This window comes from Mirounga angustirostris, unplaced genomic scaffold (genome assembly GCF_029215605.1).
Source record: "Mirounga angustirostris isolate CCGP_5_RB_7025 unplaced genomic scaffold, mMirAng1.0.hap1 SCAF_2, whole genome shotgun sequence".
In the NCBI taxonomy this organism is placed as follows: Eukaryota; Metazoa; Chordata; class Mammalia; order Carnivora; family Phocidae; genus Mirounga; species Mirounga angustirostris.
The window spans coordinates 11,504,504-11,529,160 of record NW_026991710.1 but is presented as its reverse complement, the minus strand read 5'-3'; the positions used below and the strand labels follow the sequence as shown (position 1 = coordinate 11,529,160).

The following is a 24,657-nucleotide window of genomic DNA, read 5'->3' as shown; positions in this document are numbered from 1 at the left end:
TAATGGAGGTGGGGCATAGAGCTGTGGCTATTTCTCTCAATACCACACTTTAGGGACTTTTTCTTTTTCCCCAGAGGAGAGGGCCAGAGAGGTGGGGAAAGGCCCTGTGTGTTCACACTCCTTTCCCCTTAGGTGAGGTGAGACATGCAGAGTCTTTGGTTGATGCCCACTGCACTGTATGTTCTTGACATAAAGATCATACATGGTGTTGGTGGAAGCAAGTCCATAAAGCCAGACCCCTAGTCTGTTATTCTCTGCCCTATGATGAAACAAATGAACATTTTACACAGGGCCTGGCCACGTTTAGTATGGTTTAGAACTACATTTTCATCCATACTCCATTTTCTGTAGCATAAAACCTGGAAGCAACTCGGGATCAACATAGCTGATATACACACAGTACTTCCCTAACTTGTCTACCCAACGGGACCTGAACATTCAGGTGTTTATGTGTGTGTGTGTGTGTGCGCGCGCGTGCGTGTGCATGAACACGTGTGCACAAAGCTGCTGAGGTAACAGAAAAGAATACAGCCCAGTAAAACCAGCATCAGAATACACAGGAGTCATTTACTAAACACCCTGTCCTTACAGGCACCATGCTGAGAACGCTCCATACATTATTTGTAGTCCTCATAGTAGCACTGCAGGGTGGGCAGGCATCTTCCTCAAGGATGAAGAAACTCAGAAATTAGGCTTCAAATCAGGTCTAGCTTATTCCAGTGTCTTGCCCCTTTCACCAGTGTTATAAATGTCTCCTCTCCCTGCTTTGAAGGGGATGTTCCTGGAAAGGAATGACTGTTCCTTGGATTTGATAGGAAAACAGCAGCAAACTCTGCCTGAAAAGAAAGCATGGCAGAGCAGACAGACCCAGATGCCAAAAACACCTTTGAGAAAGAGCAGACTCTTCATGGAATGGCAGGGCATCTGGAATTCCCACTGGAGGATGACCTTCTCTTACTCAAAGAGAATCCAGTGTCTGAGGCCACAGGGCCTCTCCTCATTTAATGACTTGGTAAGAAAAATAGGGCTGATCGGGAAATTATTCACACCCACTCTTTCAAAGGGATGGCAACAGAAACTGCTAGTGCCAGGTGGGTGTGGCTCTGGCCATAAGGCTGATGCCCCACAGGCCATCCAAATAGGTCCTGGCTCCACCTTCTCACAGTCTGCCTTTGATATGAGTTTCTCTGGTCCATGCATTTAGCCTTGAGGTGACTTGCCTTCAAATAGATCCATCCTAAGTTGGATGCAGGCCTTTTCTCTCCCCTCCCTCCTGAGTCCCCTTTATGTCCTTCCCTGGTGTGGTCAGAATCAGGTCACAGAGCCACGGCCCTAAGTCAGGGAGAACACTTTGAGGTGGAGACAGAGAAGGGGTTTGAGCAGGGACTGGGTCCAAATTAAAGCCTCCAAACATCAATCCAACATCATTTTCCTCCTGGCAGGAGACATTTCGATCTCCTTTCTTTTACAGTCTGAGTTTTAGTAAGTGCTGTTAAGGAAGTAACATTTTACATGACATGTTTATTCATTGTGACATTACCTAGTCCTATCCTTGGGTCCCCCTGTGTATGAGTGGCCAGTAGTGTATATATTCTTCTAAGTAGATTTCCAAAGAGCCATTAAAAGTAAAATCCAATAGACAGTTGCAGGCTCTTCACTTGCAAATGAAGTCAGAGCACATCCCACGGTCTCTCGGCAACCCAGAGGAGTATGGTGTCAACTCTAGCTGTCTGCCCAAATGGTGTCCTGTCTTCCATCTCAACCACTAGTTTTTTCTTATCTTGTCTTAAGACTATTATGCTGATAACACCAAGGAAACAATTTTATATAGAGGAAGGATTCCTCTGCCTATTGGTAATTAAGGGACTCGGTCTATTCTGAGTGAATTCAAGTTCGGGGGGAAAAGAGGTTTGAGGAAAAAACACTTTTCCAGACATCTGAGACAGACCATGATATCATAGATGGCAATCTGCTCTCTGTTTTGTTCCTCCTCAGTCTCCTTCCTTCCATTCATCATCTCCTTCAGACTGTCAATTAGTGATAAACAATGACCTTTGAGATACTATACAAAACAAAACAAAACAAAAACCTCTGTTTTTCTTTTCTTTTAAAGATATATTTTTATTATTATTTTTTATCATTTCTTTCCTCTTAGGTCCCAGTCCTGTCTTATTGAATATGGTTGACATAGCTTGGCTCACCCAGGTTCCAAACTCAACCCCATTTTCTACGGCTACCTCCATTAAAAAGACTGTAAAAGTGAAATAGTTGATTTCCTAACTTCCTTGTACTTCTTTGAGAAATAGTTGAAATTTGAAGAATCTACACTGACTCTCTCTTTTTTCCTACCTTGAATGGAAGCCTGATATCTAAGCCTGAAGACACCATTTTGTCACCATGAGCCGATGGGCATAAGGGAAGGACCAAAAGATCTCAGAAAGACTACTTCTGATACCACATCAGATTTTACTCGATTATTTGTTTATTTTCTGTCTACCCAAAAGCTTATTTATGCTATTTGCTTAACTACATATATATATATATATATATATATATAGTGTGTGTGTGCATGTGCACCCACACACACAGCACTTACTATGGCCAGGCACTGCTCTAGTAATTTGGGTTTCATTACTAAACAAAGTAGACAAAGATCCCTGTCCCCAAGATTGTAATTCAGCAGACAGAGATAGACACTAATCAATAGACATAATGATAATATAGGAAGAAATCAATGCCATGAAAAAAAGAAAAAGGAAGACAAGGTAAGGGACATGGGAACGGAAAGTTAGGAGTAAGTTTCAATTATAAATTGGATGGTCAGCATTGATTGTAAGCTTCACATGGTAGGCACATAGGGAGACATGAAGTGGGTGCCCAGTAAGCATTTATTGAGTAAATGAATAATAAGTGAATCAATAGCTGTTTAATCCTGGACTTCTTAGAGAAGAAGGATTACCTGTTTGTGTCATTTACAGTTAGTTAAGTTTTCTAAAACTGTAGTAGAAAGCATTCATAACTGATGCACTGAATTATATCCTTTTATGAGTTTTTCAGTGAACATCTTAATTTGAGAATGTATTAATATTACTCCTATTCTTGAATAAAGGCTAGATTAGGGGAGTTTTTCTTCCCTTTCAGCACTTCAGCATGACGATTTGAATATTTTGTTATCTGTTGTTTCTGAAGAGATGTGTTTGAAGGTCACTTGACCATTCTGTCTCACAAATCTAAGATTTCCCAGTTTTCCTTGATGTTATATCATTTAAATATTGATTGTGTGATTAGTGAGTCTATTTGCATTTATGCTGCTCAAGAGTATGCTTTTTTTTTTTTTGGGCTGGAGAACTCAATTCTTTTTGTTGTTGTTGTGGTTGCAAAATATTCTAATTTTCTTTCAGTATTTCTCTTTGTTCTCTCCCTTCTAGATTGCTGGAACTCTTAGATATTTGTTCAGTCCTGTGCTTCTCTATTTCATAAGCCTTAATTTCACTTTCATATTTTCCATCTCCTTATCTCTTCATGCTACTTTCTGGTTGATTTCCTCAGATCTATTTTGCAGGTTTCTTATTCTCTCTTTGACTGTGTCTAGTCCACTATTTACGCATTTTTATTTTATCTAATGTAATGCTTCAGTTCTAGACTTTTTTTTTTTTTTTGGTTCATTTTAAAATCTACGTGGTATTTTATTTAAAAAGTCCTGCTTTATCTTATTCCCTTATTTCTTTAAACATGCTTTCCTTATTTTAAAATCCCTTTCATATTACTCCATTATTATGAGTTGTTTAGATGAGAATTATCCTATTTCTGAGTCTACTGGCTCTTTAACAGATGTTGTTTTTGGGTACTTTGTAAATTCCAAAAATACATGTTCATCTTTAATGGGAGTTATGTTCCATAGGAGTCCCTCTTGTACCTTGGATTGAAGGACTCCCTAATGGGATGTCTTGCTTTTTTCTCTACATGGAGCTTAAATAAATAAAATTATCTATTTACCTAAATAATTTTTTAAAGTCCTAATGGAGGGCCACACTAAAGTAAATATATATTAACACACCAGGCAGAATATAGTGAGCTCTTTTAGGAGTAACTCAAGGAAGCATTAGTAATAACTGGTTTTGGAAAAGACATTAATGAGGAATTGAACTCTGCAGATGAGATATTCTGCCATCAGTGTATCTTAAGAGTGACGTTTTTGTTATTATAGTCCATGAACAGATATTTTTAAAGAATATTTACAAAGATGTCAAAGAATCATGTGGATTTAGTAGAACTGAAACAAGTGCAGGAATTCAGGCTCATGAAAGTATAATCATTTATCATGTCAGCAAGTGAGATGGATTTAATAGAGAAAAGGCTTTCAGAAACTGGCAAGTCAGGGACTCTAATAAGGTTTCCAAGATTAACCTTTAAAAACTGTCCTGTAATCCAATGATATAACATATTGACTAATATCCTTATTGCTATTAAGAGTCAGAATCTAATAATCCAAGAAAAATTAAAAAATACAACTTCCCTATTTCTTATTATTTATAAAATATAACCAGAATTAAAACAGAACCCTGCCCTTAATACTTGCATTTGTGTTTTAATTGTGTTCCATTAAGATTTGCAGGTCAATTTCCTAACTTACCAGCTGTATTTCTTTTGCCAACTTACCATCTGAGACCCAGTTTCCTTATCTATAAAGCCATGATATTAATTGTAACTAGTGTTAGGGCTGTTGGATGATTAAATGAAATAATTTTCATGGAGAGCTGGCACAGCATCTGGCCCCCAAGGAGAGTAGCTATTTTCTGTTATTTTCAATGTTCCAAGTTAGTCCAATTGTTTAAAGTTTTCCTTCCATGTAAATTTCACATCAAAGACACAATCCAAAATTTCAAGTACTAAGAAGATCTATTTCCTGGAAGAACCATAGCAAACAAACAAACTAAAAAACAAACCCACCTACTCACTAAGCAGTCTCTTACATCATCATCAGCAGCCCACAATTTAATAATTCTATTCTGGGGATGGTGCACATTCTCAAGAGAACCAATGAGCTGAAGTTCTTGTCCCAGGACTGCAATTCATCTGCTCCGTGACAGCTCTGAGCATTTGAAAGCCTTCTGAGGGATGTAGAAATAAGCAGAGTACGTACTATTTTTTAAGCTCATGGACAACTGGGAATAAAGAGTAGTTGTTGCCAATAGCCCATAGAGAGAAACAGTGATAAACTGGAAACGTTAGAGGCTTGGACTCTATAGATAGAAACTTCAGAGGTAGAAGGGGGATTTTAAAGAAGGCCCTAGAACACAGTTCCTGCAGAGGGATGCAGTACAAAGGTCTGTAGGTTTGGGCTCAAATGATCTGGATTTGAATTTCAGTGCTCCCACTGAGCAATCTCTTAACCATGACCAGTCAATGTACTCTCTGAGAACATCAATTTGTGATCAGTAAAATGGGGACAATAATATCTATTTAAAAGAGCCATTCTGAGAATGAATTTACATGGGCTAACTCCATTCATTCACTCATGTGTTCATACACTAATTTATTACAAAACATTTGCTAAGTCTCTCTATATGTGATGCACTGTGTTAGGATATGGGGAAGGGGAAATGAATGAGAATCTAATTCCATTGCAAATTGACTTTAAAATTCTGTAAGTGCCATGCTCTTTTAAATAAATGGATCTGACTCATGATTCCAGGGCATGAAATACTAAGTGGACAGCTGTTCTGGTTGATGTGATATTGATAGTCTGGAATCCCACCAAAGAGGCTTCTTCTTGACTCCCAGGGGTGCTGATGAGTCACTTTCTAGGGAACTCCTGAGCCACCTGGAAAAGTTGGAAAACCACTGTATCACAATGCAAGCTGCCTTTCTGTATTACTCTGTGGTACAGATACAACGAAGTTTCCCACATTCTGGACTCCCGAACAGGACTGGCTTTCACAGAGTCTAAAGAATCAGAGGCAAATCCTAGTGGCTTTGGAGTAACTCACATTTTTTTCAGGAGGCTGATGAGAATTTCCATGACCACCCAGCTCAAAAAAAATATTTTGTGTAGCCTAGTTTAGAAAATTGGCCTTGATTTTTACACTTAGCACAGCACCTGGCATATAGACACTCCATACATGTTGGTCTTGGATATACATATTTACATATATACAGGTAGGCACTCCATTTACATAAATGAATAGACTCCACCATGACAATTTTTCCATCAGGTTCAGAGTTTCCTGCTTTGGGGGCCGTGAGAATATGCCTCCAGACCTTCAACCACTGACAGCAGAGTTCAGTGAGAACCCACCTGGTGGGCTTTGAAATCCACTGTCTTGTTCATGCCCGGGCTGTGCCTCCCATGGCTAACTCTTGCTGAAGGCTGAGCATGGTGGCGATATTGAGATTGAGGCACTTCTCTGAGAGGCAACTTTATCTCAAAGAGTTGCTGATGCCTTTGCTGAATCCTCTTTTGACTTGATGGTGGACAGTCTATGATACTTCCACCTAACCTTGTCTGCCTCTCTCCTTCATTTAGACTCTCCTCTCAGTGTTGCCTGGCTCTCTCTCTGTTCTCTTACATGGCATTTCTCCAATAAAATCCCAGCATGTTTAATCCTGTCTTATTGTCTGCTTCTCAGAGGACCTAGACTAACACACCTGCCAATCTCTTCATGCCATTTTCCTATGGGAATTCAGATTCAGTTGCCTGGCTGCTGCTTATGGATCCTGCAAGAGCAAGCCCAGGATAATGACCATCTGTGGGGCTGGGCTGGAGTAGAAAGGCCATGGGTCTGAATCAATGAGAGAAGGGTGTTCCCCCAGGATGGCTTAAGAGGAGCTACAGTCAGTGCTGGGGGAGTGGAACAAGCCCCACTTCAAAAAAGGAGAAAGAATCACAGGAATTGGCAAATGACCTATTCAAGTCAGTATCAAGGAGGGAAGCAGAATAGAATTGGGAGGGCTAAATGGACTGAGGAGGACAGATCAAAATAAAGACCATTATTAACAAGTGCTTAGGGAAGCTTACTTCTTAGGTGATGGCTGATCAGAACAGTTCTAGAAACTTAAATGGACCACACAGGGGTTTCTAAGAAATATTTGGCACATAGATTTTGGTACAGGGTAGTGGTCAATATCAGGGAAACTGAAGAAGTTGGTGGAGTTCTGAACAAAGCTTGACTGGGGATCAGCAGCCCATGACCCTGACATCAATCACTCCTTGACCAGGCACACTGATTAGGAGGAGGTGAAGATCCTATAGGCCTTTGGAGAGGAAGATAACCTGGGGATCCTGGCCAACAAGTGGCAATGTGCCATGATGGAAACTCATGTAGAGTAGGACCAGTCACTGTTGTGTCCACATGCTAGCATTGCCAGTCCCTAGCCAGGAGGGAGACTTTGGGTAGATTTTTTCACCCTGCTTCACTTCAGTTACCCCATTTATAAAACAAAGGTAATATGAGCCTTGGAGGTCATGGTGAAGTTAGAGATAATGTAAACATAGTGCCTAATACAATGCCTGGTACATAATGGGTGCTCAAAATATGGCACTTATTAATACCAGAAACCAAGAAGGCTTCGATACCTGGCATATGTCAAACCAGGTAGCAAATATATAGCCCCAGAATTCTGACAACTAGGAGAATGAGTTATTCTGAGTCCTAAGAAGTTTTCCTTTTTTATTCAAAGAATTCACTCCTAGACCTATTCTATGGCTCAGTAATGTCCCCTTTGCAAGCATTCCCTTCTACCGTTCAAAGTTAACTAAAATAACTTTCATCAAAAATGAAAGTTGTTGTGTCCAGCAACTGGGCAGTTCAAGGGGTGCACCTGGCCCCTTGGGGCTGGACCGAGTGCTCAAATGATGCTTGGAGGCCTGTCTCTCATTTCTTTTCTGTTGCTTCTCTCTTCTTGAGGAGGCTAAGAGGGCTCATAGCAGCTCTGGAATTGAATTATCTTCTCAGACCATGATCACAGAGAAAAGAGGGCATCTCTTTTCAGATAATTTCAGCAAAAGACCTGGGGAGTGATTGATTGCCTTGGCCTAGTTCAGATGTCCATCCCTATGCCAGGCTCTCTGATTAGCCTGTTCAGCTGCTCATCTCTGGAGTTAGTGATAAGACTGAGTGATGAATCACTAAATTCTACCCCTGAAACTAATAATACAATATATGTTAACTAACTTGAATATAAATAAAAATCTTAAAAAAAAAGAATGAGTGAAGAATATTTTGAGAAATGGTTGTGTAGGCAAAATAATATGCCCAACACACCTATCTGCTCCTAAGAGGGTTTGTTTTTCCTCCTTCTTTCTTTTTTCTTTTCTTTTAGCATTCTGACAGTTTATGTATTTCTGGTCCATATTGTTGTTTTCTTTTTTTTTTTTTTTATTATGTTATGTTAATCACCATACATTACATCATTAGTTTTTGATGTAGTGTTCCATGATTCATTGTTTGCGTATAACACCAGTGCTCCATGCAGAACGTGTCCTCTTTAATACCCATCACTGGGCTAACACATCCCCCCACCTCCCTCCCTTCTAGAAGCCTCAGTTTGTTTCTCAGAGTTTCTCAGAGTCTGTCATGGTTCGTCTCCCCCTCCAATTTCCCCCCCTTCATTTTTCCCTTCCTGCTATCTTCTTCTTCTTCTTCTTTTTTTTTTTTTTAACATATAATGTATTATTTGTTTCAGAGGTACAGGTCTGTGAATTGTGTAAGACTGTCCTCCCTCTTTCTTCTTCATTCCCAGAAAGTTCCTAGAGGGCCACATTCCTTTCCAGAACTAGATATGTTCCGGCAGTTGGTTCTATTGGGTCTCACAGATAGGAGAACTGTCCAGGGACACCTGTTAAAAATTCAGACAGGAGGATAATCCAGACCCTAACCTCAGAGATGGACATTGAAGTGGAAGCTTTAGTTACAGATTTGTCTCAGATTTAAAAAAAAAAAAAAAAATCTTAGAAAGGGAACCTCTGTTTTAGATGAAGTAATACAAATGTCTTCTCAAATATTCTGGGACTTAAGACTCATACCAGTTCATAGCTTCTTAGGCTCCAAAACAACCCAAAGACATTGGGAAGTGGTTATCTTTCCCTCCCATCCTTTCTCCTTTTCTTGTCCCCATTCCATGATGTACGTAATCAAAACACGTATCCTCAGGAGCCAACTACTCTTGGTGGTGATGAGATTCCCTCCAACAGGAAGGTGCTGGGGCACATCTGTGCTGTGTCAAGCCATGACACATTGGCATGAAGGGAATATTCCAGATGGTGCAGATGCTGCTGGTTTCAACGGTCTACTGCCTCTGGCATTAATTCTTTCTTAAAAACAGATTATGCAACACTCCATTTATTTATTTAGAGTCAATGAATATTAATTTTTAAAAACTAGGAAAAATATAAATACAAAGAAAATACAAACCACTTATAATTTCAACCCCCAAAGCCCCACATTTAATATTTTAATGTATATCACTCCAGATTTTATCTGTATAATTCCATTTGATTTCAGGGATGGATTCCAAAAGAACTCACCTGATTCAAACAAACTCTGAAGTTGATTCTTTTATAGGAATTAAATATAAAGTAGAGGGGAATGTGTTCTTGCAACACATGAATCTATAACCCATAAGTAGAAGGATACTTTTGTGATGCGCATCCTGTAACAAAGTTTTGGTGGATTTTTTTTTTCCCCTCAAGGTTTTTGTTATCCTTACCTGGTTATATTTTGACGAATTCTTGTCCCATTTCATGCATTTCTTACTTTAAAATTCATACTTCATATTATTTCAGGCAATATTAAGGCCTTCTTCATAACACTTAACTATGTCTAACATTTTGTTCCAAAGTTGTTGATTTTTAGACAGGTTTTCCCATTCTGTGTCACTGCCTAGTGAAAGTTTGGTTGACACTATTTGAGTCTGTGAAAACAAAAACAAAGCAAGAGTAAATTTAGACTAAGAGATCCCCGAAGTCCCTCACATAAGGCCAGTGCACACAGTGATATGGACCCCAGGATGGTCAGGATTCCTCACTAGGAGCCAAGGGGCCCCAGCTGTAACACAAACATAGATGAACACTTGCCTAGACCTCTAGATTTCAAGTTTTTTGAGTCCTGACAGTTTTCTTTCAAGTTCTGATGGATTTATACTATTTTGACTTTATGATGAGATTCTAAACATTTCTATATCCCACCGCTATAGATCCACCAAAGCTGTGACCTTCTCTGTGTATGTATGTATATGGATAAGCCTTTTCTTACAGAAATAGGATTCACCGTGGACATGGTTTAGAAACTTGCTCTTTTGACTCATCAATATATCATTGTTTACAACGTGTGACAAATAGAAAATAATTCAGACTCCGCCAGAACAGAGACTTTGTTTTTCACCACACTGTTTAAAGTGTTCTCACCCACGGGAGACAGACATCCAGAGATACCCTGTGTAGGTGGTAGGTAATTTATCTAAATCTCTGTAGTGAGGTGTTCCTCATTCTAACTCTGGTCAGTGGGACTCCAAAATTGTTAGCAAAACCCAGGTCTTCTCAAAACCCCTCATTCCAGAGGAGATGATCCAGATGTCCCTCACTGGTCAAGGTGCCAGCATAGAGCGGCAAACATGGTCTGGGTTCTTCCTGAGCAGTGAGTCCTGGGTGCAGACAGGTAATAAAACAAAGCTTGTGAGAGACTGCCATGCAGCTTGAATGACAAGAAGGAATCTGATTAATTTAGAGTGCAGAGGGGCTGCCTCATGGAAAAGATGTTTCAGCTGAGACCTGAAGTATCCCTCTTTGGAGGGAGAAGCTGGGAGTTTTTTTGAGAGGAAGAGAACAGTGTTCCAGGATGACGGAATGGAGTGTTTGAAAATCTGGAGGGAAGATGGAACAAGGAAATTAAAGTTTCTGAAAGGCATCCAATTCCATAGGACCCAAAGCAGAATGATGGGGAATCTGAGGGAACATCTTGGGGACAGATTTCAAGTTGATGTAAGGGGACATTCAGTGAAGCCAGAGTTGACCAGTGAAATCATGGTCTTCCTCAGTGTTTGTCCCTGGAGTGTGTAAGCAGGGTGGGGTTGCCGTAGGAGGAACTGAGCTTTGGAAGGCAAGGGGGGAGGGTCAGAGAGATGACCTAGATACTCTCTGATCCTATAAAATATACTTCCTAAAAACCAAAGCCCATAACCAGAGCCTCTTTCCTTAGTTTTATGACTTTGTGTTTTTCCTTTGGCCAAATACCAAAGAATATTATTTAATTCCCGTAGAACTGTGCACGGAGTTCAGCTTGTGTTCAGCACAGGTCTCATTCAACTGCCATTCATCTGAAGATCTAAAGAAAATTTAACTTGCTCTTGGGTATTCGCTTAGCAGAAAATAGAATTTGAAAAGTGTTGAAAAACATCTTTAAAAAGATGAATAAAATGCATGACGAACGCTGGATTTTAGAACTGAAAGGGACTCTGGAGGCCAACAAGCCAACATCTTTATTTTATAGATAAAATATGGAGGCAAAGAGAGACCTGGGGTCCAAGGCAAAGTCTTTGGACAATGAAGGCCAGAGGCAGGGCTGGTGAAACAGACCTCCTGACTCCCCGGCCACTATTCTTTCCATGTGATCCGAACACGTCTGGGGGCAACCTAAGAAATAAAACCTATATATTTCATAGAAATTCAAATTAAGTCTAAGGAATCAAATATCTGAGGAGCTGCCATGTGTCAAAGACCTTTGTTCACACTCTCACTGATTACCCAACTGGCTCCTTCTCATTATTTGGGCCTCAGCTTAAATGTTAAATCCACAGAAAGACCTTTGGAAGTGCAGTCTACTCTTCCCTTTGTACACTTAGCAAAGTTCATTAGTGCATGGGCTTGTTTATTTTCTCTCTCCCTGACTGGCCTGTAAATTCTGTGAAGTCAAGGACCAAGACCGTTTTCTCAGCTCCTCTGCATTCAGTGATAGTGGAATGCCTGGCAATGAGGGGAGGGGTAGGTACACCACATTTGCCCCTGCACACCCACCCCACTCTTCTTCACTCTGTTCTGGAGCTGGGAAGCTGACATTCATCGACTTCATCCATAGGTTCCCTTGACCTCTGACATCTGATCAGGTTCTCCATTGGGAGGTGCAGGCAGGAGAAGAGGGAGGTCTGTTTTCCTCCCTCTGTTCCTTCCCAGGCAGCTCCAAGACTGTTGGTCAAACCCTTCTACCCAAAGCCACAGCTTTAGTCTTTGGCTCTGTCCTGGAGGTAACCACTCTCTGGCCCTGCCCCTTCGGTGGTAGAGGTGGTAATGGCTCCCCTCTGTGGCGAGCTCTGGTTAACGCACCGCACATTTGTCTCATTTTACTCCAGCCAAGCCTTTGGAAATAGGTCTTTTACCAAACTTTTCTCAATGCCTTCATCCAGATGTGCTGCCTCCGTCTTGTGGAGACGCTAACAGATGCAGTAGTTGTTTGAGAAACTAAAATGGAGGAAAGATCATACACATTCCATAGAGCCCCAGAGAGGAGAACCGTGACCATGGGAAACCTGAGTGAAGCGCAGGGACATTTTCAAGGAAAAGACATCAGAGATAGAAAGGCCAATCCTTAGGAAAGTGTGTGAGTCTCATGAGTAGGAGTTCAATAGATCATTTCCATGCCACATAGATCACACATCAAGGGAATGGGGCCGACTGCGTGACCTGGGTGTGACAGTGAGTCTGAGGGGCTTGTCTCCATACCGTCCACAGGGATCAGACAGGTCACGGATTTCCTTTCCTCTGCAGAAAAACAGAAAGGCCAGATTGAGTCATTTATAAGACCCCTTTCAGCTCTAAAATTTCTTGACTCAACATTTCCATGGGGTGGGCTGGCTGGGGGGAAGTGACTTTAGAATTTCTTGGGAGGATGGAAATGACATCAGGAGGAGGGTCTTTGGTTTTGAGTGTGTGAAGCCATCTTGGTAGCTGTTAAAGCTGCCTTTTTGTCACATCTCTTCAGGAAGAGCCCTGCTTCTCCCAGTGACTCTGGGCTTTACGGCAGACAAGCCCACCCATGCTCCATGAGGCCAGTATCCACTCAAAGTGAATCTTGGATTCCCTGGAGGCAGGGACTGAGTTTTCCTCACTGTCGTATTCTCCAATATGGAAACTGGCACATTGGAAGTCCTCAATGGACATTCAGAGAACAGAGGAAATAAATGTTTGTGGCAGAATTTCTTGGCTTCTCCTGTCCCTGCCTTCCATCCTATTTTGAGTCCGTATTTTCCTGGCTCTTAACCCCTTTTGACTAAATTTTCTGTTCCTGGCTCCATATTTTCTCCTTGGAACCAGGAGTGGCTTTGGCTTCTCCGGAACCGGCCTTTGATAATTGCCATCTGTGAAGTTTGCATTCTAACTGCCTGTATGTGCTTTAGGAAATGGCATCCCCAACAGGGCCCTTGAGATGCCACCTAGATAGCAAGTCTTAACAAAATCTCCAAGTTATGTGACCAATAGATCTCTCTCTTTCAGCCTCATCGTCCTCCTGACCTTTACTTCATCCCAAACTCACATTTCTTTAACCCCTATATGAAAGGGCAATAATTTTCGAGTAAAGTACTTAGAAAATCTAAATATCCTCTAAACAAAAGACCATAATAAACCTGTCTTGAGAAACTGCCACATGCTCTGGATGTCACAGTAGTTGCTCAACACATTTGGTCACAAGGGAACTGCTAGGGGTTTGTCAACTCCTATTTCCTGTTTTCTCTCGGGCACAGAGCCAGACTGCATTTCCCAGACTCCTTTGCAGTTAGATGGGACTAACCAGTAGCAACCAGCGGAATGTGGGCGCCAGAGATGTGGGCCACTAAAAGGCCTGGTCCCTAAAATTTCTCACGCTCACTTCTGCTCTCTCCTTTTGTTTGCTGTCTGGAGGCAGGGTATCCAGTGGCAGATTCTAAAGCCCTCAGGGATACTGGAGCCCATAAATGAAGGAGTTTGAGTCCCTAAATGATCGCAGAGTCACTGGATGAAGGAGCAGGTTCTCGAATGGAACAGGGAGCCCCTACCTGCTGATTTTCACGGAATATGACTTGAACAGGAAGTAAATCTTAATCGTGTCAAGACACTGAGATCTGGGGGCTGTTACAGCAGCTGGTCTCCCTTGACTAATACAATACATCTACTTGCCCCAGATTTTGAGGTTCCAACCAGCCTCCCTGAGTGTCCAGGCTGGTACTTCTCATAGGAGAAATCTGACCAATTCTAAAACAGAATTCTACCAAGAAGTATATGTTTAGGCAGAAATATTTCCCCTAAATATCCTTCCAATGAGGTGTGTGTGTGTGTGTGTGCGTGTTCAAGATTGAGGGAGCTTCTTTCAGTGAAGGAAACAGATTAGCTTTGATGTCTAATAATCTGGTACATGCTGCTACAATCAAAATGACCCAAACAGAAAAATAGCATCTTAGGAAGGGGGAAAAAAAGAAGCTATCCCCATCAGCTGTGGTGACCAATTATTACTGTGGCAAAATTATTGTCAGTTCTCCCAGCCTGTGCTGTTTTTGGCAGAGGCTCCAACTTATGACCTTTCTAAATTAAAGTTTTCCCTTGGAGGAGGATTTTAAGAGAGGAACTTAACAATTAGGAAAGAACAGATAAGTTTCTGAGCTGTGCCGCAGGCCAGCTACATTCTATCCAAACCTTGAGATAGGAAATGCTTTGCTTGATTAGCCAACAGCCATGTGCATTTCAATGGTTCCATTCTCTTCATCCCATCAGATGCTGCTGAGGGCAGGTGAAATGAGAGAAACATTAAGTTGTTTCCTAGTTGTTTTTGGTCATTTCTTTAAGAAATATCATTGAAAATATAATAGAGGAGAAACCAAGGAAAAAACTGGTTCATTTTGTCCTCTGTGGTTTTTTTGCTGTGATCAATATCTGCCTTTTCTTCTGCCATGCATAGTGACCTGATCAGTAATATTATAGCTGGCTTGATCTGCCAAAATAGGGGACCGCCCCCCACATAAATACATAAACAAGTAAATAACTAAAATATGGGAAACCTCAAACCCATTGTATTTGGGGAGAATTCCAAGACTATTTTGAATTGCTTACCATGGGGTTTTTTCCTAAATAATTTATTATTTTGCAAAACCAATATGGCTAAATTAACTTGTAAATTAATCCATCATAAAAGGCTGGGAAATACCCTTTTTATTGGCTTCCCATTTGAGCATTCACAATGGAGTTGGAAAAGTGACTATTATCAGTAAGAATACTTGTTTTCAGTTTTTTATAGAGGTTCCTGTCCTTTAGAGGAGGAGAATTTTCATTTTTCCAATGTCTTGAGATCATCTAGGGGCCGTGGGGCTTGGGACACAGGTGGACACGAGTAGAAGTGTAGATTGTGCCGCTCTCCATTCGTGTGACTTTGGGAAGATTGTGTGAACTGTCTAAGCCTGTTTCCTCTTTTGTGAACTCTTTTTTATGATACTGCTGTCCGCATCACGCGTTATTAAGAGGTTCAAGTGGGAGAATGAAGGAGCAGCGTCTGAATCAGAGGCTGGTACCTAAGAGATGTTCAATACTTACTGTCTTCCTTCTGGAGATTGGCAGCGGAGACCCCCATGGTCTCCCTGTGATCCCCTGGGAACTCTAGAAAATCAGTGCAGGCTGTGGGGGACAGAGTGGTCATCTTTGGGGAACACCACTGCAGAGTGCTCAGAGCCCCAAGAGAGGATGGTGTTTCAGTGTCCTCCTTCACACAGGCTAAATTCAAGCCCGTGAATGGGGAAGTGATGTGTCTGAGGCTGCCTAGCTAGAAGAAGGTGGAGCCAGGCTCAGACCTGCTCCTTTGTTGCTTTCTGACCCCACGTGCCCATTTATTGAACGTATACATTAAGTTCCTGATATTGACAACAACCCCATGAAAAAGGCTTTGTTGTGACCCCCATTCTACAGAGAGGACACTGAAGCTCAGAAAGGCAAAGTTACTTGCCCAGATTCACATCCCTAGTGTGTGGTGGAGCATTCCCAGTCCATTGGACTCCAAAGCCTTCGTTGGTCACCTTGTTTTATGCACCACAAAGGGGCTCTGAGATTGATCAGTATGTTCCAGTTCCAGAGGTCAGAACTCCAGCCAGACATACAGAGACCAACTAAGGATAGCATGAGTAAGCCAAACCTTTTCTGCTCATTTATGTCATACCAGATGTAAAAGTTCCATCAACAGGAACACCTCCAGCCAGCAAAAGATCGACTTCCTGTCCATCGTTTTAGACTGTGTTCTCCTGATGACTTTCAAAGGGGCTTGGAGCCCAGATTAGTTTGACAGCATAACAGAGCGAACCAACTCTGTTCCCACAAACACCACTTCCAAGTCTCTATGAGGTGACTTCAGTTCACTGTCCAGTTTAGACTGGAGTGGCCAAGCTCTGGGGAGTCCCCCATACCCACGGCAGAGCCAGCATCTGGATGCCCAGATTGAAGGGTGGACACAGAAAGCCCAGCCCATCCCTTGGCCAGTGAATGCAATCCCTTCAAGAGCTTGTATGAGCAGCTGCAGCATCCCAGAAAGATCTTGGCAGATGACACCAAATTAGAGGAGAATAGACGCGGGGAGGAAATACTGTTTGCAGCCTGGGCAGCTTTTACGTGCTAACGACCTCCTCTTTTCTGCTGAGTTTCAGACCTGTGACTTTCTAACAAAAGGCTTTTCTGGCCCAAACCTGTAGATTAATATTGTGAAAAAAACAAAAACAAAAACAAAACAAGCCATTCACGGAAATGGCTTCAGATGATGTCAGTGCACTCCACGGTTCTGAGCCTCTACTATTCAGCAAGGAAGCAGAGCACAGCAGTGCAACAGGGCGGCTTCGCCACTTCCCAGCAGAGCGGCTTGGACCTCAGCGTCCACATCAGTAACAGGGAACGACATCGGTACTTACCGCAAAGGCCGTTAAGGGAACTAGATGAGCTAAACCACGGAGCCCTTAGAATGATCCCGAATCCGGGCGCCTGGGTGGCTCAGTTGGTTAAGCGACTGCCTTCGGCTCAGGTCATGATCCTGGAGTCCCGGGATCGAGTCCCGCATCAGGCTCCCTGCTCGGCGGGGGGTCTGCTTCGTCCTCTGACCCTATCCCCTCTTATGTGTTCTCTCTCTCTCATTCTCTCTCTCTCAAATAAATAAATAAAATCTTTAAAAAAAAAAAAAAAAAAAGAATGATCCCGAATCCATGCTAAGTGCCATGTCTGCACAGCAGATGCCCTAATTATATTTTCTCATCAGAAAGAAGGGGATAATAGCAGCACACACGCAGGATTGTTGAGGAACGAAGGACTGGATATTTCTGAAGGACCTAGAGCGGTGTAGGCACTAGGAGGTAAGTACTGGGTCTCATGCTGAGAGGCTGGTCAGAGGTGCCTCCCAGAGTGCAGGTTTGGGGATCCAGGAAGCAGATGCCCGAATATTGTCTCTTCCAATTACCAAATACGTATTTTGCAGATCGGGTTGTTCACATATGCAGTTTGTTATACTGGGAGGTGATGTTTAAGGAAAAAGAAGAAGTCAGGTAGGCAGAAGGCAGGCCGGGGTGAAGAGTGCCCACCTAGAACCTGACTCAACCATTGAAGACCAGTGTAGTCTTGGGCAAACTCTCCACTTTGACCTCAAGTCTCTCTCTTGTGGAAGGAGAGAACAGGGGATGTCCCAAGTTCCTTGGGATGCTCATATCAAATATTACTCCTTTGGGGTCTCACTCTCACCCGCTGCTGGTGGGGATGGAAATTGGACCATCATGTGAGGGAGGAATTTAACCATCTCTAGTTCAGACAAAGCTGTATGCGCCCACCTCCACTGCAGCATGCGTCAATAGCTTTATATTGTTTCATTCTACATATATTTTTGAACCCTCGCTATGTGGGGGCACAGTACTAAGAGCTGGGGGTCCACCAATAAACAGAACAAATAAAATTTCAGCTCGTGAGGAGCAGGGTAGACAAACAAAAATGAGATAAAATGAGAATATGCTTCAGAGAAACTGAAAAAGAAGGGAACGTGGCAGGGAACGCCGCCCTGGGAAGGTGGTGAGGTTGTCCAAGGTCCACTTCCATAACAGACGGCTCCGGTCCCAGGGCAGCGCCTGGTGGACAGTAGGTTCTGAGTAACAGGTTAGATGAGCAAATGCCTTAATGAGCAGAACCTGAATCCCGAAAAAACTGATTTGGATGCAGATGTAAATAGGCAGTATATTTTCATCTGAAATGAATCAGTTCTGACAGTTTCCAGAGCAGGACTAAAATAATTACATTACCATTATTTTAAACCTGAGAAACACAGGCGGAATGAGAACCACATTGTCCTCCCAAACCGGGCCCAGCTTTGGAGACCCAGTGCAGTTAGAGACGTTATTTGCACTTTGCTGCCCCCTGGTGGTAATATAGAAATATAGCCAGAGCTCCACAGCTCCGGAGGTTTGTTAAGTTCTAAGGTAAAAAAAACATGCCAGCGGGCAGGCAGGCACCTCCATCACTGGGGTATTGAGATTACACTATCAGTGTGCTGACCACATCTTTCAAATCCAGAAGTATGAATTTTCAGGGTCAAATGGCTAGAATATATCAAATGAGGACTATTTCAGTTAAGTCAGTACCATGAGGCACCTTTTTTTCACTATTTTGGAGCAGGTCATCTCTGCTCAAATATTACTCTTCATGAGTTTATAATGATTGGAATGGGCTCAGAGCTCCTAGGGACCTAAGATATTTCTCAGAATGTTTCCTAGGGAGTCCATGCGTGGACGTTGGGGACCCTCTGAATTTTTTTTGGAAACCCTATTCCCAAAATGTGTAGGGAAATGTCAGATCCAAACTGTCGGGAAACTCTGGGCCAGTTGTCCAAGGTGAGTCCTCCATGCAAAGAGAAACTTGTGTTTGATTATCACTGTGGTTCTTCTGGCTGGAACATTGTATTTCATTTATACATACATTTCCCATTTTACCTGATGTCACTGTGGCTGGTAATGAGGTCACCTCTGTCACTGGTCTTTTGGCAAGTTTCCTAACCACTCTGAACCTCTGTTTTCTCATCTAGTGAAAGAGAAAAGAATATCTATTAAATAAGATTAATCAACACTTGATTAAGTGGGCATGTGAAATAAAGTAGAATGCCAGGCACCCACTGGATGCTTAACAAAAGCTTTGAAAAGCAAGCTCATTAATCATTAATATTTATATAAAATTATAAAATATTCAAGATTTATAAGTGATTAAGAAGACTTATCTGATGCATTATTCCCGGTGTTATGTTCCTTCTAAGCTATGAACCATCCATCAAAGAGTGAAAACTTCTGATTGATGGACTTTGTCCATTTTTCTCCAGGTATATTTCTATTGGAAAGTACTGTGAAAGCCATTATGAGGAAAATTTTGCTGTGTTTTGTGTTTGAAGGTAATATGCTGACCCCATCTCTGTTCACACTTGGTTCTGATTGAGAATAATAATCTACAATAAAGGCTAATGTTTGCTACATCATGTGCTCAGGAAAACTGCCCTGGGTCTGCATCTGGGGGGCTCTTATTTGCAGAATCAGCTGCTTTCTTATTTTCTTTTATATCTTTTATAGTTCTTATTTTTATTACTACAACTGTAATATGTGACTATTGTAAATACAATTGAAACATTACAGAAACACATGGCCTATAAAGAAAATATTTTCCGTAATTCCAACCTTTTCTCAGAGGTTCGGCATATTAGGCTCATTTTATTTAATGAATATACCAGTGTGTGTGTGTGTGTGTGTGTGTGTTTTAGTAAAAATAGATGGTACTAACATGTTGTTCTGCAACTGATTTTTTTTTAAGATTTTATTTATTTATTTGAGATAGAAAGCAAGAGAGAGAGAGCATGAGGGGAGGGGAGGGGCAGAGGGAGAGAGAGAGAAGCAGAGTCCCCAATAAGCAGGGAGCCCAATGTGGGGCTTGATCCCAGAATCCCAGGATCATGACCTGAGCCGAAAGCAGACTCTTTCTTTTTTTTAATTATGTTATGTTAATCACCATACATTACATCATTAGTTTTTGATGTAGTGTTCCATGATTCATTATTTGCATATAACACCCAGTGCTCCATGCAGAACGTGTCCTCTTTAATACCCATCACCAGGCTAACCCATCCCCCCACCCCTTCCCCTCTAGAACCCTCAGTTTGTTTCTCAGAGTCCATAGTCTCTCATGATTCATCTCCCCCTCTGATTTCCCCCCTTTCATTTTTCCCTTCCTATTATCTTCTTTTTTTTTTTTAACATATAATGTATGATTTGTTTCAGGGGTACAGTTCTGTGATTCAACAGTCTTACACAATTCACAGCGCTCACCATAGCACATACCCTCCCCAATGTCTATTACCCAGCCACCCCATCCCTCCCACCCCCCACCACTCCAGCAACCCTCAGTTTGTCCGAAGGCAGACTCTTAACCAACTGGTCACCCAGGCGCTCCTGCAATTGATCTTTTTTTTAAACTTTGCACATCTTAGATATGCTCTACATCAGTCTGCCTCCTCCCTATCTCTGTCTCTGAATCTCTCTCTCTCTGTAATTGTTGTGTAGTATCTTACAGCGAGGTATCCCTGTTGTAACTCTGCAGCTTTCCTTCCAGATTGCCTGCTGTTTTTGATCAACATGGGGGATCAAAGATCTCATCAAGGCAAGGTCTCTCAAAGACTGGAGAAAAAGAAGCAGTAAGCGAGAGTGTTCTCATGGCAGACTGCAGAGCAGAGAGCAGTAGTGGGCAGTTGACAGAGGAGGTGGAAGGACCTGGAGGCATCGTGGACAATGTTCCTTAGCAGCGGAAAGATGCATGGAACTCTACCAATCCCATCTTACCTGTAAGAGTTATAAACTTTAATTGGTGAGTTCTTATGGTTTATGTTTTAAGCTTCAATGTCATTCATTCAACCAACAAACATTCTGAACTGTCTATTGTGAGGCAGTCAGAGCTGCTGAAATAAATTTTCTTGACAGATGAAAACCGGTTATGATCCACAGGGCAATAATCAATTGCATTCCACTGGACATGATTCATTTGCATTCCTCTGGATAAGACTAATTTGCAGTATCAGTTTTCTGTGATTCACAGAGTAGTAAAGTAGTTTAAAGTTTAAAGTAGTTTAAAGACAATGAAAAGGCAGAGATAATCTGGAAGAGTATATTAGACTGGTCACAAAGAATATTTTCTGTTCATTTCAACTTCCCTGACAAATATCACGTTAGTATGCAACTGGAAAAATGTGGCATGCAAATGTTAAGCCAATGGATACAAAGTCATTTAAAAAAACAGCAGAAATGGGTCTCTGGGTAGTTAAGCCTCCGGTTCAGTTAAGCCTCCGGTTCTCGATTTCGGCTCAGGTCATGATCTCAGGGTCATGAGACTGAGCCCTATGTAGGGCTTCACACTGAGCATGGAGACTGCTTAAGATTCTCTTTCCCCCTCTGCCCCTCTTTCCTTCCTTTGCATGCTCTCTCTCTCTCAAAATAAAAAAATTAAAAAAAATAAAAGAAAAGAAACAGCAGAACCAATCAATTTGTAAGATGGGTTTTGGAGAAGGAAGGAATACCAGGCTGAGGAATGGATCTATAGAAGCAGGAAACTATGGTGGGTGATGGAGATAACATAGCTCCTGGCTCCAGCCTGGGGCCTGTGTTTCTTGCCCTCGGGTCGAATTTCCTTTTTAAACCCAGCTTTCTTGGCTTTGACCCTCAGTTCCCTCTAAGAAAATTGACCTTCCCTCCTCTTAGTTTATTTCTGGAGATATTGTTCTGACTGGAGGCTCACATCCCATCAGTGAGACACTTGACAGAACCTGGACCCAAGCCACCCCACCTCTCACCAGGTGGGCTCAGAAAATAAAGAAAAATGGCAGGCTTTTGGAGATTCTTCAAACATGATGTTTGAAGAAAATTCAGTGTAATTCTTTCTGGCTCAGCTCTTGTTTGAACCCAAATGTCAGCAGAGACAGGCTGTCTTTGGGATTCAAATGAAAAGGCTCACATCCCATTCTGTACACAGGGAGTTCTGCAGCTCTCTAGAAGGAGCTGTCCTGGATAGAGACCTTGCCTGCCGCGGATCTAAGCTGTGTTCCTCCGTGTCCCCACTTTTCCCTGTCTGCCTCTTGGAAGGAAGAATTGGTTGTGACCAATTTTTTTTGGAGGGGGCGACAATCAGTTTTGGTTTTAAGCATTTTGTTGCCCATGAGTGTACTTTTACCTACTTTAATCTCCATGACAACCCTACGAAGTAGATATTATTATTCTCATTTTACAGATGAAAAAAATCGAAGCCTTGGGGAAGTTATATGATTCCAAGGTTACACGGCTAGAAATGCAGGAGACAGATTGTAGACTCAGGGCTGTCTGATTCCAAAGTGCACGTTCTCATTTGAAAGCTATTTTATTTTTGTCAAAACTACGCATGACCATAGTTCAAGAATAAAGTCACTATTCTGTATCTATCTCTACGTCTCTAAATAACCCACTTATATCATCGCTTATTGATCTGTTTTAATCATCCTTCTCTTACTTCCAGTTCCTGGATGTGGGGCCTTTCCCAGCTCAACACAGTTCCCGCCCGTGATTACAACAATCCATCATAGTTCTACTTAGAAACTAATATCAGTATTCAATAGATATTTTACAGTGTGTAAATTCTATTGACCGGGCTGCCATGGAATACACAGTAATGTTATGTAAACAGTACCTTCAATTGCATTTCATTTTCTGATTGTTGTTGGTAATTAGAAATACAACCGATTTTTTTACGTTGACCATGAATCCAGCAATCTTGCTGTATAAATTTATGAATTCCATAGCCTATGCGTAGTTCCTCTGGTTTCTCTCCATTCGCAATCAGATCTTTGAATAATGGCAGGTCTCCCCTTCCTTTCTAACGGTTACTCTTTTTCCTTAAAGTAGACATTACTGGGTGTAATTCATAGACTATAAGGTGAATGACTTTTAAGTGTGTAATTCAATGAACTTTGACAAATGAGTGGACCCAGGAAAGTATGACAACAAACAAGATGTGGAACCTTTCCCTGAGCCCCTTGCTGGGCAGTAGTATCTCGTATCTTCAACCCCAGGTAAACAGTGATGTTACATTTTTTCCCCAGAATTTTCTACTTTTGTCCCCTTTTCATTTACTTCGCTGCTTATTTAACCTTCTCTTTTTTTGTCTGACCATTCTTGCCAGGGGTTTATCAGTTGTTTTAGTCTTAGGACATTGTTGATTCTTTCTGTTGTATGCTTGTTTTCTATTTGATTGATTTCCGCTCTTATCTTTGTTATTCCCTTCTTTGGATTTAATTGACTTTTTTAAAAAAGAACTTCTTGAGGTTGATGCTGAGATCACTGATTTTTAACCTGTTATCTTTTTCTAATAGACCAAAAATTACCTTCTAATCACAACTTCTCTCCGTTCTAGAAATGTCGCTATATTATATTTTTATTATCATTCCCTTGAAGATATTTAAAATTTTTATTTTTATTTCTTCTTTTACTTATGAGTTGTTCAGAAGAACATTTTTAAATTTCCAAATATAAGGTTGATTTCCAGCTATCTTTTCACTGTAAATTCCCAACTTAATTCTGCTAGGTCAGAATATATTTTGTATGATTTCAATCTTTGAAAATTTTTTAGACTTGCCTTCTTTTAAAATATTAGTAAATACTCCACATGTATACACTTCCAGTTGTTAGAAGCAGTGTTCTACGTAAGAAAATTAAGCTGAATGTGTTCACCACGATGTCAAATCTTTTATATTTGTACTGTTTCTGCCTACTTGTTCTATCAATTACTGAGAGAGTTGTATTAATGTCTACCTTTTTGATGGTGGGCTTGCATATAATTCTGTATAGCTCTTTTCGTTATTATACTTTAGATGTCTTGAGGCCATATTATTAGCTACATATTGCCTACAAATACTACATCTTCCTGGTGAAATGAAACTTTTATCTCATGAAATATCCTGCTTCTGTTTTAGGAACATTTCTTGCCTTAAAGTCCACTGGGTCATAACAGCTACTTTTTTTTAAAAATCCAATTTATTGAGGTGTAATTTCATACAATAAAAACTCACTCTTTTTTTTTTAAAGATTTTATTTATTTATTTGAGAGAGAGAATGAGAGACAGAGAGCATGAGAGGGAGGAGGGTCAGAGGGAGAAGCAGATTCCCTGCCGAGCAGGGAGCCCGATGCGCGACTCGATCCCGGGACTCCAGGATCATGACCTGAGTCGAAGGCAGTCGCTTAACCAACTGAGCCACCCAGGCGCCCCTAAAAACTCACTCTTTATAAGTGTATAGTTGAATGAGTTTTGACAAATGTGTATAGCTAGGTAAGTACTACTGTGTTCCAGATACAGACTATTCCCATCACTCTGTAATGTTCTTTCTTTCTTTTTTTTTTTAGTTTTATTTTATTATGTTATGTTAATCACCATACATAACATCATTAGTTTTTGATGTAGTGTTCCATGATTCATTGTTTGCGTATAACACCCAGTGCTCCATGCAGAACGTGCCCTCAATACCCACCACCAGGCTAACCCATCCCCCCACCCCCCTCCCCTCTAGAACCCTCAGTTTGTTTTTCAGGGTCCATCATCTCTCATGGTTCGTCTCCCCCTCCGATGTCCCCCTTCATTCTTC

General features: G+C 41.4%; 1 long non-coding RNA gene across 1 annotated transcript in view; it reads left to right on the top strand.

Moving 5' to 3' along the window:
- Nucleotides 1–20,856, top strand: part of LOC135363573 (uncharacterized) — a 48,404-nt gene extending 27,548 nt beyond the window's left edge. The window contains exons 2-4 of the long non-coding RNA XR_010409309.1: nt 17,248–17,337; nt 19,335–19,403; nt 20,612–20,856. This is a non-coding gene — a long non-coding RNA (uncharacterized LOC135363573). The remainder of the gene's footprint in view (nt 1–17,247; nt 17,338–19,334; nt 19,404–20,611) is intronic.
- Nucleotides 20,857–24,657: the final 3,801 nt, after the last annotated feature.